This window comes from Gossypium hirsutum, chromosome A01, assembly GCF_007990345.1.
Source record: "Gossypium hirsutum isolate 1008001.06 chromosome A01, Gossypium_hirsutum_v2.1, whole genome shotgun sequence".
In the NCBI taxonomy this organism is placed as follows: Eukaryota; Viridiplantae; Streptophyta; class Magnoliopsida; order Malvales; family Malvaceae; genus Gossypium; species Gossypium hirsutum.
This window is the reverse complement of record NC_053424.1, coordinates 102,979,489-102,996,410: the sequence shown is the minus strand read 5'-3', so window position 1 is coordinate 102,996,410 and position 16,922 is coordinate 102,979,489. Positions and strand designations below refer to the sequence as shown.

Sequence of the window (16,922 nt, the reverse complement as noted above, 5' to 3'; positions counted from 1 at the left end):
ACAGTAAATAATAATAATTTTCATAAAAAATTTTCAAACATACATGCAGTAATATTTTTCTAATAATAATTTTATCTCATAATTCTAATTAAAATTTCGTAAAAATTTAAAATATCCGTAATAATAAATATAGTAAAAATTTTCTGGTAGTAATTCAAATTTTTTTTCTTAAACGGTAATATTTAAAACTTCCTAATTATTCAGGTTTTCTTCTATCCGAATCCCAGACTCAAAGCTAGGCCCCAAAAATCAGGGTTTTACAAATTCCCCAATTCTATTTTCTGTGAATTCTTAGTTTAGATAATTAGTTAGTTAAAAGAAAACCCCCTTACTCTTAGGCTAGATAATAAAAAGACAATCATTACTAGTACTTTTAGTTCCTTTGGGTTTGACAATCCGGTCTTGCTAAAACTATACTACTGTTCGATAGGTACACTTGCCTACATCGTGATAAAAGTTAGTTTCAAGAATGATTCATTATAAATATTTAAAACCTGTCACGAAAATTGCGATCAAGTTTTTGGCGCCGTTGCCGGGGAACTAAGATATTAGGAACACTCAATTTCTATTACTTTAGCCATTTATTTTTCTTGCAAGTTAATTCTATTTTATTTTTATTATTATTTATTAATTTACTTTTTCTTTCTCTTGGCAGGTTTTTATAGTTTATGATTAGAAGAAACCCGTCAGGACCACTACTTTTTGACGAAGAAATCGATCGCACAGCTCGCAGAAACCGAAGAGAAATAAGGTGAAGCCTAAGATACCAGGGGAACAGCAAGAGGACGATATCTCAACTACGACTGAGGAGATGGCTGAAAATCAAGACAATCAGCTACCTCCTGCGATGCCCGCTGAACTAGCAAATCAGAATCCTACTCCTCGTACTATGTATGATTATGCTAAACCTACTTTAACAGAAACTGAGTCAAGTATAGTTAGGCCTGCTATTGCTGCGAATAATTTTGAACTAAAACCTAACACTATTCAAATGATACAGCAATTTGTTCAGTTCGATGGTTTGCAGGATGAGGATCCAAACACTCACTTGGTAAATTTCCTGGAATTCTGCGATACATTTAAAATTAATGGTGTTTCTGACGATGCCATTTGTCTTTGGTTATTCCCTTTTTCATTGAGGAACAAAGCTAAATAGTGGTTGAACTTGTTACCATGAGGGCCAACTTCTACTTGGGAACAAATGACCGAAAATTTTTTATTAAAATATTTTCCTCCGGCGAAAACAACCAAATTATGTAATGATATTTCTTCGTTTGTGCAGATGGACTTAGAAACTCTTTACGATGCATGGGAGAGATACAAAGACCTACTGTGAAGGTGTCCTCACCATGGATTACATCTATGGTTGCAAATTCAAACATTCTACAGTGGTTTGAACCCTTCGACAAGGAAAATAATTGATGCAGCAGCAGGGGGAACCATCAACAACAAAACACCTGAAGAGGCTTACAAATTTATTGAAGAGATGTCACTGAATAACTATCAGTGGCAACTCATGAGGACTAAGCCAACTAAAATAGCAGGCGTTTATAACGTCGATTCGGTTACTATGCTGACAAACCAGGTAGAACTTATAAATAAAAAGATTGATGGTTTCCTTGGTTCTACTCAGGTACATCCAGTAATGAGGTGCGAGACGAATAGAGGAGGAGCATGCACAGAGTATCAACCTTTCAACCCTAGCGTCGAGGAGGAACAAGTCCAATAGATGGGTAACAATAACTCTAGATCCCAAAATAACCCATATAGTAACACTTATAATGCAGGTTGGAGGAACCATCCCAATCAATGAAATCAAAGACCACAACATCCTCCGGGTTTTCAACAACCACCCTATCAACAGGAAAAGAAACTGAACCTTGAAGAGATGCTGTCTAAATTTAACTCGGTGTCAGAAACCTATTTCTAGAACACCGAGACAACACTTAAAAATCAACAAGTGTCGATCCAAGGGCTCGAAACTCAAATAGGCTAGCTGGCCAAACTAATTTCGGAAAGACCACTAGGAAGTTTACCTAGTAACACCAAATCAAAAGAGCATGTAAAAGCAGTTACACTAAGGAGCGGGAAAGTGTTAGCGGAATCTAAAAAGAAGCTAACACAAAAAGTCGTGATGAGGGAAAGGGGGGAAGAACAACCCGAACATAGTGACAAACCAGTGCCGAAGAAATATAAACCACCAGTTCCATACCCAGCAAAATTGAAAAAAGACCGCATTGATGCACAATTTGGTAAGTTTCTTGAACTTTTTAAGCAATTACATATCAACTTACCTTTTGTTGAGGCTATCTCGCAGATGCTACATATGCAAAATTTTTGAAGGAGCTTCTAACAAATAAAAGAAAGTTCGAGGACTTATCTACAGTATAACTCAATGAAGAGTGCTCAGCCATACTCCAAAACAAACTGCAAACCAAACTGAAAGATCCAGGAAGTTTTACTATCCCTTGCTTAATTGGTAGTCTGAATGTTGAGAAAGCACTAGCTGATTTAGGCGCTAGCATTAACTTGATGCCATATAAAATGCTCAAACAACTAGGATGAGTATTCAATTAGCCGATAGATCTGTTAAATATTCTAGGGGAATTATAGAAGACGTACTTATGAAAATAGATAAATTCATATTTCCTGTTGACTTTGTTGTGCTTGACATGGACGAAGATGTGGTAGTGCCCTTAATTTTAGGGCACCCATTTTTAGCCACTACTAGGGCTGTAATCGATGTGGGTGACGGTAAATTGGTACTTAGAGTTGGTGACGAGGAGATTATCTTTAAAATATATGATGCTATGAGGTTTTCTAGGGAGCAGGATGATTCATGTTATTTTATTGTCTCTATTGATTATACTACTCAGGACTCTTTTCAGGATATTATACAGAAAGACACTACGGAACTGTATCTAGCTCAAGAAGAGGAGACAAATGATGAACCTAATGAGCATTCTTCAAGACAAGTAGAATATGAGGGAATTAAGACAAACAATGAACTTAAGCAAAAACCTTCTATTGAAGAGCCCCCCAAACTGGAACTAAAACAATTACCAAACCACTTGGAATACGCATTCCTTGGAAATAATTCTACATTACCAGTTATTATTGCTTCTAACTTGCAACCCAATGACAAAGAGGAATTAATCCAAGTATTAAAAGAACATAAAAAGGCCATAGCTTGAAAATTTTCTGACATTAAAGGAATCGGCCCTTCTTTTTGCACCCACAAAATTTTGATGGAAGATGAATACAAACTGCGTGTGCAAGCTCAAAAATGACTGAACCCCAACATGAAGGAATTTGTTATAGCCGAGGTAACTAAACTTTTAGATGCTGGAATTATTTATCCTATTTTTGACAGTTCTTGGGTAAGTCCAGTGCAAGTTGTCCCTAAGAAAGGAGGCATGACAGTTGTGACCAACAAGAAGAATGAATTAATCCCATATGGTACGTTCGCTTATCGTAGAATGCCTTTTGGATTATGTAATGCTCTTGCCACTTTTCAGCGCTATATGATTACCATATTTGATGAACTCGTGGAAGATATCATGAAAGTATTTATGGATGATTTCTTGGTATTCGGTAACTCTTTCCATCTCTGGCTTAAAAATTTAAAATGAGTTTTGATAAGATGTGAGGAAACGAACCTTGTGCTTAACTGAGAGAAATGTTACTTCATGGTTCATGAAGGTATTGTATTAGGACATAAAATTTCTAGTAAAGGGATTGAAGTGGACAAATCTAAAATAGAAACGATCGAAAAATTACCCCCTCCTAGTTTGGTTAAGGCTATTAGAAGCTTTTTAGGACATGCTGGTTTTTATAGAAGATTTATTAAGGATTTTTCTAAAATAGCTAAGCCTTTAACTAAATTGCTAGAAAAAGATATACCTTTTAATTTCAATCAGGAGTGTTTAGAAGCATTTAATACTTTAAAGGATAAATTAATTAATGCTCCAATCATAATTGCACCTGATTGGAACTTACCATTTGAATTAATGTGTGATGTGAGTGATTTTACAATAGGTGCAGTATTGGGACAGCGAAGAGACAAGCATTTTCAACCTATCTATTATGCTAGCAAAACTTTGACAGCTACATAAGAGAATTATACTAATACGAAAAAAGAATTGCTAGTTGTGGTTTTTGCATTTGATAAATTTCGATCATATCTCATATTGTCTAAAGTTGTTGTTTACACTGACCATTCCCCCCTTCGCTACCTTTTAACTAAAACTGATGCAAAACCTCGACTCATTTGATGGATTCTCCTATTGTAGGAATTTGACTTGGAAATTCAGGATAAGAAAGGAGCTGAAAATCTTGCAGCTGATCATTTGTCCAGGCTTGAGAAGTCCAATACCAAAGAACTAGATGAAGTTGAAATAAATGATTCGTTTCTTGAAGAACAATTTTTCGCTATATCTGACTCCGAGGTACCTTGGTTTGCAGACATCGCGAATTTTTTGGCCGCTAACATTATCCCAAAAGGGTTAACACACCAGCAAAAGAAAGCGATTCTTTAATGATGTGAAAAATACTGTTGGGAGGACCCCTTTCTTTTTTGCAGATGTGCAGATCAAGTCATTAGAAGATACGTTACAAGATCAGAAACATAAAAAATATTAGAACATTGCTACTCAGGGCCAACTGGAGGACACTATAGTGGAACTAAGACCGCACATAAAATACTTGAATCAGGTTTTTATTGGCCCTCATTATTCAAAGACGCTAACAGGTACGTTACTTCATGTGACAAATGCCAACGGACAGGTAACATATCTAAACGTGATGAAATGCCTCAAAACTATATGCTTTCATGTGAAATATTTGACGTTTGGGGTATTGATTTGACGGGCCCATTCCCCAGTTCATTTGGGAATAAATACATCTTAGTAGCAGTTGATTATATGTCCAAATGGGTGGAAGCCCAAGCTCTACCCACTAATGATGCTAGAGTGGTAGTACATTTCCTTAAGAAACTCTTCTCGAGATTCGGAACACCTAGAGCAATTATCAGTGACAGGGGCACTCATTTTTGTAATACCCAATTTGAAAAAAACTCTTAAGAAATACGAAGTTCATCATAGAACAGCCACCCCATACCATCCTCAAACTAATGGACAAGCTAAAGTGGCAAACTGAGAAATCAAACGGATCCTTGAAAAAATAATAGAATCAAATAGAAAAGATTGGGCAATGAAAGTAGATGATGCCTTATGGGCTTACAGAACTGCTTTTAAGTCCCCCATAGGGACATCACCTTACAGACTTGTTTATGGAAAAAGCTGTCATCTACTATTCGAACTAGAGCATAAAGCTTTTTGGGCTATTAAATTTCTAAACCTTGATCCCGAACTTACAGAAAAAATAGGTTGATGTAGCTGAACGAACTTTATGAGTGGCGAGCCAATACATACGAAAACTCATGTCTATACAAGGAAGCAACAAAGCGGCGCCATGACACTCGGTTAAAGCAACGAAAACAATTTGAAGTTGGAGATCTTGTCCTACTATACAACTTAAGACTCAAATTGTTTCCTGGGAAACTTAAATCACGATGGTCAGGACCTTTAACAATTAAATCTATTCTTTCGTATGGTACAATAGAGTTAAGTCAACCATCACACGGTACTTTCAAAGTAAATGGACATCGTCTCAAACTTTATAATGGTGAGAATTTTAAAGACGATGGAGAGGAGCTACGACTCCACGAACCACCCTGAATAAACCAATAAGGTAACAATCGAGCTTAGACTATAAACAAGAGCTTCTCGGGAGGTAACCCGAGTACTAACAGTTTTAAATTATTTAAATTTTAATTTTTAAACATCTAGGTCACTAACAGAATCTTTGAGTACATTTCCCAACTCCACACTGCCGATCACACGGTCGTGCTTCAGGACGTGTGACAACCACGGAAAAAAACACGGTCGTGCGATACGGTCGTGAGAAAACAAAGTAAAAGTTATCTTTCCCAAAACGGGATGCGATAAGTGGCCACAGGCGTGCGATCGAGCTGTGGTCAAATCTTTCAAATGAACATGAGCGTGTGACACGCTTGTGTCTAGCCCCCGTGGACAACACTGTCAAAATAACATGGGCGTGCGCAGAGCTACACAACCCTGGGAGAAGCGAACCACATTACACACGGTTGTGTAACATGATCATGTAGCCACACGGCCTAGACACACTGGCGTACCCGAAGGCCGTGTGACGACATCTCACTTCGCGACAAACACGACCGGGACACGATCCACACAGGCGTGTGAACCAGCCGTGTCACTTGAAAAATTAGATTATCTATCTTATTTTATTTTTCTTCTATTAATTTTTGAAGATTCTTTTGTTTTTAAACACGTCTTATATTTATGATTACTATCAAATTAGTCCCCCAACTCTTCTTTTGTCCTTCAGAATCATGTTTGTCCTCCAGCTTTATTTCCAACAACTCGCTCTCACTAATCCAAGAATTTCATCCATTTTTAACTCAAGAAGTTTCACTTTTCTCCCTATCTTATGAACTTACACTTACATTTGTCAAAATATCTATCTCTGTACATTGAGGGCAATGTACATCTTAAGTGTGAGGGGTATTCATTTCATTATCAGAAAAATCCCTGAATGTCTGCCTTATTCTCTTGAAAAGCTCTCATACACAAGTTTTAAACATCAAAAAAAGCCATAATTTTTTTTTGAGATTTTTGAGCCTTTTGAGCATCTATTAATTCTTTCATGCTCACTTTTATTATTGCTTTGAGTGCGTTAGTATTGAACTGTTATTCTAGAACTTGCTTGATTATGCACGTCAAGACCATACCATTTGATTTGATATGTCAAAATGATTAAGGCACTTAGGATTAACCCACTCATGCCATGAAAAGCCTACCTCCACGATTAACCCCTAGTGAACCCCCTTGAGCCTAACAAGCCATTTCTTGTATTACCATTAATATTAACCCTTAACCCGTTATTGTTGAAATCCCCTAAATTAAATTTGATCCCTATTTTTGTCGAGATTTGAATTGGAATAGTTACTAAGCTATTTTTTTATTCTATTTTGTATTTATTTAACTTGTTCTTTAAAAAAAAACATGTTTACATATTAGTAGCAGTGATCTTATGAGCTAAAGAAGTTAAATTCCATATTATGAGAAAAAGCTCTGTTGTATACAATTGATGACTAGTCATTTTTTTAGTTAGGCAATTTTTCAATTCGATCTCGATTCTAATATTTTCTTTCAGCTTGTGACCACACCCCCTAACCAAGCCTCGTTATAACTCTCTAAAGACCTTTTGATTGATGTATCATCTTAATTTATAGTGGGAGAGATTTGATTTTCATGTAAGCCTATGGTAATGACTTTTCATTATTGACTGATGAGTGCTACTTTCATTGTTCTTAAACACTTTGAGTGATTTGATTTAATCTTTAGTGAGGATGTTAAACTTAGTGAGATTTCAAATCGAGGTAACCACTTAGACAAGGGGAGATGCCTAAGTTTTGCATGATTAAATACTCAACTTGGAATGTTTGAAACTTTGATATTCTTTTAGTTGAATTCTCAATGTATGATTACCTGTAGATTATTTTGAGATATTTTTGATAGAGATTAGAAGTTGAGAAGAATTTATTTTGATTATGAGTTGAGAATTTTGCTTGAGGACAAACAAATGCTTAAGTGTGGGGGTATTTGATAAACCGTAATTTATACATATTTTTACCCCATGCTTAATGCATTTTATGGATGATTTTTCCTTAGAATTGGTGAATTCGATGCTCCTAATGCCTTAATTTCATGTTTTATACTTAGGTGAGCATAGGAGAGCGAAAGGAACGAGAAACGGGTAAAAACGGAGAAAATGGGCCAAAGTACGAAATTCACACGGCCTGGACTTCCTCACACGGGCAAACCACACGACCATGTCAATCTGGCAGAATCAAAGCACGACTCATATGGGTAGAATACACGCTCATGCCATTCTAACAGGTTTGAGCACGGCTTAAAGTAATTGCACACGGACGTGTCACACGAGCGTGTCTCTGCCGAGCCCAAGTTGAGTCCAATTCAGAAAAGGCTAATTTTGAGGGTTTTTAGGCATTCTAAAGCCTATAAATACACCCTAAAGGAAGAGGAAAAGACACACAGAGAAAAAGAGGTAGGGAACTGCTCAAGGGAAGCCGACTGATCCATCTCAGAAGCTGGATTCACCATCAAGACTGAAGATCTCCCCTCAATTTCCCTTCAGGAGTTTTGGGTTTTCTTCATATTTTGTATTCATTATTGTACTAAGATGTTTTACTTTTTAGTTATGAACTAAATCCCCTAAATACCTATGGAAATGAAACCTAAGACGAATCTTGTTATTATTTTCTGAATTGTATGATAAATATTTAACTTGTTCTTAATTATGTGTTCTTAATTCTTGTGTTGATATCCCAGTATACTGATTCAGGATAAGCTCTTATTCAGAGGAGGAATAGACCTTGTCTAAGAGTACATTTGTCATAATTAAGCGGAGTTGATTGCGTGCTTAGAGATAGGGTGACAAGATTTTGTCGGATTAGGGTGAAACCTAATAAGGGGATTCATAGATCGAGTTAATGCAACCCGAGGGTGTTAATTAGAGAAAAGTCTCAATTATTCAATCTAGGGATTAGGCGTTATTAGTCTTGAATAGGGATAATAACATAACTTAGGGATCTCTACGAAAGAAGTTAAATGAATAAATCGTCAGAGTCGGAGTTAGAATAAAAAGTGAAGTGTAAGTGGATTTTTCCTTAGGTATTGTCTTAATTCAATCATTTTTTTTTCAAAAGTAATTCCCCAATTCTATTTTTTGTGAATTCTTAGTTTAGATAATTAGTTAGTTAAAAGAAAACCCCCTTATTCTTAGGCTAGATAATAAAAAGACATTCATTACTAGTACTTTTAGTTCTTTTGGGTTCGACAATCTGGTCTTGCTAAAACTATACTACTGTTCGATAGGTACACTTGCCTACATCGTGATAATAGTTAGTTTCAAGAATGATTCATTATAAATATTTAAAACCTATCACGAAAATCGTGATCATGTTTATAGACCAGAAAACGAAAGAGTTTTTAAAGTTGAAGCAAGTCCATAGAACGGTGATGAAGTAGAGCGTGAGTTTGTGAGACTCAACAAATATGAACGGGAGTGCAAATCTACAGAAGCCATCATGTGCAAGAGGTTTGAAGATGGTTTAAACAAAGATATCTATCTTTTAGTTGGCATCTTAGAATTGAAGGAATTTGTGGTGCTCGTGGAAAGAGCATGTAAGGCCGAGGAATTGGCCAAAGAGAAGAGAAGAGCTAACATTGAGTCCGGAGACTCAAGGAAATGACAGATGGGGAAATCACAGCAGACCTCATCTAAGAGATCAAGAGAGTTTCCTACCCGATCGGACTCATTAGTAGGATTCTCAAATAAGAGCAAGAACAAGCAGAATACGGCTTCTAAAGCCCAGACCACTTCTGTGCCGAGTGTCGGTAGTGCTTGGCCAAATAAGCTGGAATGTTCGCAATGTGGTAGGTATCATTTTAACGAGTGCCGAAGGAACGAGAGGGGTTGCTTCAAATGTGGATCAGTAAACCATTTCATCTGAAATTGTCCCGAATTAGAAGATAAAGAGAAAAGGCAAGATATGAGGGCGGTAGTGCTCCTTGGAGGGGTAGACTATAGAAGAACCTTGGAAGTGGGGCTAAGAATAGGGGTGCACCTAGAGAAGTTGCTGTGAGCTTTGAGGGTAGAGCACGTGCAAGGACTTATGCTATACGTGCCCGTAAAGAGGCAGAGTCTCCCGATGTGATCACGGGTACCTTTTCTATCCATGATATATCTATTGTTGCTTTAATTGACTCGGGATCTACCCACTCTTATATTTGTATGGAATTGATACCCCGTATGAATATGCTAGTAGAGTCCACTGAATTTGTGATAAAAGTGTCCAACTCTTTAGGCAGACATGTGCTAGTTGACCAAGTGTGTAGGAATTGTCCTTTGACAATTAGATGTCATTGTTTTTCGGCTAACTTGATGTTATTTTCATTTAATGAATTTGATGTAGTCCTTGGGATAGATTGGTTGACTTCTCATAGTGTTGTAGTGGCCTGTGGGAGAAAAGTTATTGAGTTAAAGTGTGAAAGCGGGGATGTTCTTCAAGTTGAATCAGGTAGAGTGGATGACTTGCCTATGATGATATCATCCATATCGGCAGTGAGATATTTGAGAAAGGGATATGAGGCCTATCTCACCTTTGTATTGAATACGTAAGCATCTGAATTGAAGATTGAGTCAGTACCAGTGGTATGTGAGTTCATGGACGTGTTTCAGTAGAAATTACCTGGACTGCCTCCAGTGAGGGAAGTTAAATTCGGAATTGAGTTAGTCCCCGGTACGGCACTCATCTTGATTGCTCCATATAGGATGGATTTTGCAGAGTTGAAGGAGTTGAATTTTCAACTACAAGAGTTAACTAACAAGGGTTTTACGAGACCGAGTTTTTCCCCGTGGAGTGCTCTAGTACTTTTTGTGAAAAAGAAAGACGGGTCGATGAGGTTATGTATAGACTACAGACAGCTTAACAAGGTGACAGTGTAAAAGAAGTATCCCTTGCCAAGGATCGATGATTTGTTCGATCAGTTGAAGGGAGCCACCGTGTTCTCTAAGATCGACTTAAGGCCTGGCTACTACCAGCTAAGGGTTCAAGAGCAAGATGTACCAAAAACCATGTTTAGGACGAGGATGGGCACTATGAGTTTCTTGTTATGCCCTTCGATTTAACGAATGTCCCTGTAGTGTTTATGGATTTGATAAACCGTATTTTTCTGCCGTATTTGGATAAGTTCGTAGTGGTCTTTATCGACGATATACTGATTTACTCGCGTAATGGAAGTGAAAATGCAGAGCATCTGAGAACGGTTTTACAAACCTTGAGAGATATGAAGTTATATTCCAAGTTTAGTAAAAGCAAATTTTGGCTTAAAGAGGTCGGATTGCTAGGACAAATTGTGTCGGGTGAGGGGATCAGAGTTGACCCGAGTAAGATCTCGGCTATCATTGAGTGGAAACCGCCGAGGAATGTGATAGAGGTTCAGAGCTTTCTGTGTTTGGCTAGATACTACAGAAGATTTGTGAATGGATTCTCTATGATAGCCACTCTGATGACAAGGTTGTTACAAAAGGATGTCAAGTTCGAATGGACGGAGAAGTGCCAATAGAGTTTTGAGAAACTAAAGGCTTTGTTGACCGAAGCTCCAGTTTTAGTGCAACAGGAACCGGAAAAAGAGTTTGTGGTGTATAGTGATGCATCCTTGAATGGTTTAGGGTGTGTGCTCATGCAAGAAGGCAAGATAATAGCCTATGCCTCAAGACAGCTAAAGCCACATGAGAGAAATTACTCGACCCACGATTTGAAGCTAGCAACTATAGTGTTCGTGTTGAAAATTTAGAGGCACTATTTGTATGGCGAGGGATGCCGAGTATTTATTGACCATAAGAGTTTAAAGCATTTGATGACTCAAAAGGAGCTGAATTTATAGCAATGGCGGTGGTTAGAGTTGATAAAGGATTATGAGTTGATTATCAACTATCATCCTAGAAAGGCGAATGTGGTCGCCGATGCATTGAGTAGAAAATCCTTATTTGCTTTGAGAGCAATGAATGCCCAATTGGCCTTGTTAGAGGATGGTTCGATTCTAGCAGAGTTAAAGGCTAGACCGACGTTTCTCCAAGAAATTTGTGAAGCTCAGAATAATGACATCGAATTGTAAGCCAAGAGAACTCAATGTGAGTCGAGTGTTGAATCAAATTTTCAGATTAGTACCAACAGATGCTTGATATTCCGAGACAGATTTTGTGTACTCAAGGATAATGAGCTTATTTAAAAGATTTTATGAGAAGCACATAGTAGTTGTTTTCCTATCCATCCAGGTAGTGTGAAAATGTATAACGACTTGAAGAAAATGTATTGGTGGTCGGGGATGAAAAGAGACATTTTTGAGTTTGTTTCTAAGTGTCTAATTTCTCAATAAGTGAAGCCCAAACACCAAGTACACTCAGGTTTACTTTAGCCTGTGATGGTTCTCGAGTGGAAATAGGACCGAGTAACCATGGATTTTGTGTCAGGATTGCCTTTGACACCAAGGAAAAAGGATTCAGTTTGGGTCGTTGTTGATAGACTTACTAAGTCAGCACATTTTATACCAATGCGTATCGAATTTTCCCTTGAGAAATTGGCTGATCTATACATTTCTAAGATCGTGAGACTTCATGAAGTACCTTTGTCGATTATTCCGGATAGAGATCTGAGGTTTACCTCGCGGTTTTGGATGAAGTTGCAAAAGGCATTGGGAACGAAACTAAATTTTAGTATAGCATTTCACCCGCAAACCGACAGTCAGTCGGAGAGAGTCATTCAGATCTTAGAAGATATGTTGCGATGTTATGTTCTCGAGTTCTAAGGTAGTTCGGAAAAGTATTTGCCTCTAGTTGAATTCGCTTATAACAATAGTTACCATTCGAGTTTGAAAATGGTGCCCTATGAGGCTTTGTATGGGCGTAAGTGTCGAACGCCCTTATATTGGATGGAACTTAAAGAGAATTAGATTCACGGGGTCGACTTAATCAGAGAGACTGAAGAAAATGTTAAGGTGATTTGTGGTTGCCTGAGAGCCGCATCGGATAGACAAAAATCCTACGCGGATTTGAAACGAAAAGAGATCGAGTTTCAAGTTGGTGATAAGGTGTTTTTGAACGTATCTCCGTGGAGGTAAGTCCTTAGATTTGGTAAAAAGGGCAAGCTAAGTACAAAGTTTATTGGACCTTAAGAGGTGACCGATAAAATTGGACTGGGAGCATACCGATTAGCCTTGCCTCATGACCTAGAGAAAATTCATGATGTGTTCCAAGTATCGATGATGCGCTGCTACAGATCTGACCCCTCACATGTGATTTCACCGAAAGAAATTGAAATAAGCCTGGATATGACCTATGGTGAAGAACCGATTAAGATTTTGGATCGAGAGGTCAAAAAGTTGAGGAATAAAAGTATAGCACTCGTGAAGGTTTTGTGGCATAGGCGCGGAGTCGAGGAAGCCACGTGGGAACCCGAAGATACTATGAGAGATCAATACCCAAACTTATTCACTGGTAAGATTTTCGGGGACGAAAATCCCTAACAGGGGAGAATTGTGACATCCCGATTTTTGGCCTAGTCAGAACAGTGGTTTCAGAACCACTAACTTGAGTTTAAAGAAATCATTTTTAGTATTATTTTATGTGTGATGGCATGTTTATAAAGGTACATGAAAATTTTGGTGAATTAATTTTAGCATTTGGGAGCTTAATTGCGAAAAAGGACTAAATCGCATAAAGTGCAAAAGTCCTATTCTGATAGCTGAGGGCATCAAGTATCTAGAGAACCTAAATTGGGGGTCTTTAAAGAGAAATTAGACCCTCTAGAGAGGCTTGGTCGTCCATGAGACAAGGAAATTAACATAGTCAAATATTAGGTGAAGTTTGGTGACTTATTTGACCCAAAAGAAATAAAATAAAAGAAAGATGATATCATCCCTTTTCACCATTTCTTCTCCACCCAAAAATTCAGCCATTGTAGGGGCTTGAAAGCTTGAAAATTTCAGCAGCTTGTAACCCTCACAAGTAAGTGATTTTGATGGTCTTTCTTGCTGATTTTTGTACTTTTAGAACCCTCGTAGCATGAGCTTTCAAAAGAGGGGAATATTTTGCAAAATGGTTGAAAGTCTAGGGTTTTACCATGAGAGTGTTCATGTTGTTTTCTAAAATTTTATGCAAGAAAATGAATCATGGTTGTGAAATAAATAACTTTTTGTGAAGGGACTTCTCGTAAAAACCCTAATAGGATCATTTTGTAAAGTTTGTAAAATAGATAGTTGTAACACCCCGAACCCGAGACCGTCGCCGGAGTCGAACATGAGGTGTTAACAGACTTCAAACCACTTATTAAAAATTTCCCAAACAAGCTGCCAATCTGCGTACTAGTCGCTTTAAAAATCATATCTTGAGTTCTGAAACTCGAAATCCAGTTCTGTAAATTTTCCCTGGAACTAGACTCATATATCTATATGGTAGAATTTTTGTAGAATTTTTGGTTGGGCCAATTGGTACAGTTTATTAGTTAAAGTCGTCCCTATTCCTGGGTTCGACTACTCTGACCTTTGTGCATTACGACTTAGATATCTCCCTTTACAGAGCTTCAATACTTATGCCATTTGTTTCTAATGAAACTAGACTCAAAAGGGAATCTATACATATAAGGCATGACTTCTAATTGTCTCTTATTAATTTATGGCGAATCTCTAAAGTCGGAACAGGGGATCCAGAAATCGATCTGGTCCTGTTTCACAAGTGTTTAATTATCTCCTAACATACAGCTCATATGGTCGTTTCGTTTCTTCCATATGAAAATAGACTCATCGAGCTTCGATTAAATAATTTATTCATTATTTAATTCCATTCCTACTATTTTTTTTATTTTTCAATCTCACATCACTACTGCTGCCAGCATCTGTTACTAAAGCAACTATGCCTATTTCGTGATATCTCCTTGATCTAACTAATAATTCATCATGCATATCACAAATTATGATCATGACTAGCCATGCCAAAGGCTAATCATTGACAAACATCTCCCTATTACACTATTGCCATATCATGAATTTTAACACCAAAATTAATCAACCATGACATATGGCATAAAAATCGATTAGGCCTCAACTATTATTCAACCAAAACCGAATTGGCCCAATATCAGTCATGACCACATTATAAAACCCATTTACTACATTTTATAACTAAGTATCATAGGACCCAATTTCCAAATTAACATTTATGCCATTTTCGCATGGCTGAAAGTTTACATACCAAAGTTCAAACACAACATAATAGCCTATACATGCCGAAATGTTCTCCTAAACCGACTAAGAAGAAAGTACCAAAACTTGCTAGCTAGTGTGATGACTTCGATGACGGCCCGATCACGCAAAAAGAGACGAGTCCAAGAAACCTAAAATAGGTGACAAGGAAACACCGAGTGAGTATATAACTCAGTAAGTCATAAGCAATGCACTACCATCCATTAATAACATTATCACAAGAGGAAACAAAATGGAACGAGGCTAGTTACTCCATCCATACCGAACCATGCCATAGTTCCTTAGACCTATCGGTTCAATCTCATACCAAGTCATGCATTCACATTCCATATACTAATCAATAGGATATTTGAGGCATTTTCATACATCATTTTATTTTCGTTACAATCATACAACTAAACGACCTTTCACCTATTCCACGATAAATCTTATGTACGTGACTTCAATTATAATTGTCACATAGGTTAAAACTTACCAAGCTCAACTCCAAATATAAACATAGCGCCTATTAGCCATGAACTCAAGGTACTTACCCGATCCGCTGTCCGTGATCAACTCAATAATGTCGCACATTTAGTGTCCATAGTGATTCAAAAATATATATTAAGTCCGCACACTCAGTGCTATATAATCAACTCGCACACTTAGTGCTATATAATCAAACTCGCACACTTAGTGCTGTAGAATTTAAACCCGCACACTTAGTGCCAATCTCATGATCATAAATGTTTATACCCGCACACTTAGTGCTGAAATCAACAACTCAATACATCTCACCTCTTTTCTTTTCATTCAACACTTTCATTACCACATGCATACATGTATATAAATTTATCATTCCATTCGGCATAATTACATAGACATTATGTCTATTTAGATCAATACAAAATATATGCTTGGTGACTTACCTTATGTTGGGGAAAACGATTCCAACTCAGCTACTCGATGTTCTTTCCTTTGCCCTTGCTTGCCTCTCCACCTTTAACTTCTTGAGCTAAATCGATAAATTAACTAGTTTAACCGTCTTGCTAAATATTTATATCAAAATATTAATGATTTCATAGCATAGGAGACACATGGCCAATTCTTATCTTTCTACCCCATGCTTTTGAACTATTTGGTTAACAACCATATACTATCACCCTATTGTCGATAATCCAATCAAGGATAGTATCACAATTGTGTACACCCATATAGCCGAATGTGCAAGATTAAATTCAACGTCACCTATATACTTAATTAGATGGCCGAATATACCAAATTAAACTCAACATTAAATGTCACAAGAACCCTAATCTAATTTGCAAATTGCTTGGCCAAAGACTCACAAGTGCCTTATCTATAACCTATCTGGCCTTACTACTTAAACTTAGCCTTTCATACACTTATATCTAATGTCATAGAGATGCCAAATCCTTAAGTGTTCCAACATCTAACTTACTCAATTCAACACATCGAACAACATTTATACCGATTTTGCTAGCACACAAGCCTTTGGCCGAATGTCATTAACCTCTAGTCACCTAAATTTTTATTCTTTAAAACTCATCCAACACTACATTCGGCACCTCCAACCTATAATTTAGATATTCTCAAGTTCATTCACAAGTACATTTATATGACACATATAGCATTAACATTTTTCAACATGAATCTATAACATGATCGAATACTCATGCACATACATACATAAAGAGAACTCAAATAACACCCAAAAATCTCCTTTCCAAAGTGCATATATACCCATACATACGACAACTTCCATTCTTATCTCCCAACAATGAATTCAAGAATTTAGCTATGGGTTAACTAGACTATAAACTTATCAACTTAATCTCAACATCAATTAGAATAAAATCACAATGCATACCTTTCCTTTGAACTAGCCATGGCTGAATGCCTTGGTTTCTTTTTTTTCAATCTTTCCTTTCTCAATTTCGGCAATGAAGGAGATGAAAGATGAGCCTTCCTTCC

The 16,922-nt window shown here is 37.2% G+C and overlaps 1 non-coding gene across 1 annotated transcript; it reads right to left on the bottom strand.

Moving 5' to 3' along the window:
- Nucleotides 1-1,251: 1,251 nt before the first annotated feature.
- On the bottom strand, nt 1,252-1,356 carry LOC121206635 (small nucleolar RNA R71). Its single transcript, XR_005901713.1, has one exon. It is a non-coding gene; the product is annotated as a small nucleolar RNA R71 (small nucleolar RNA).
- Between the last annotated feature and the right edge of the window lie 15,566 nt (nt 1,357-16,922).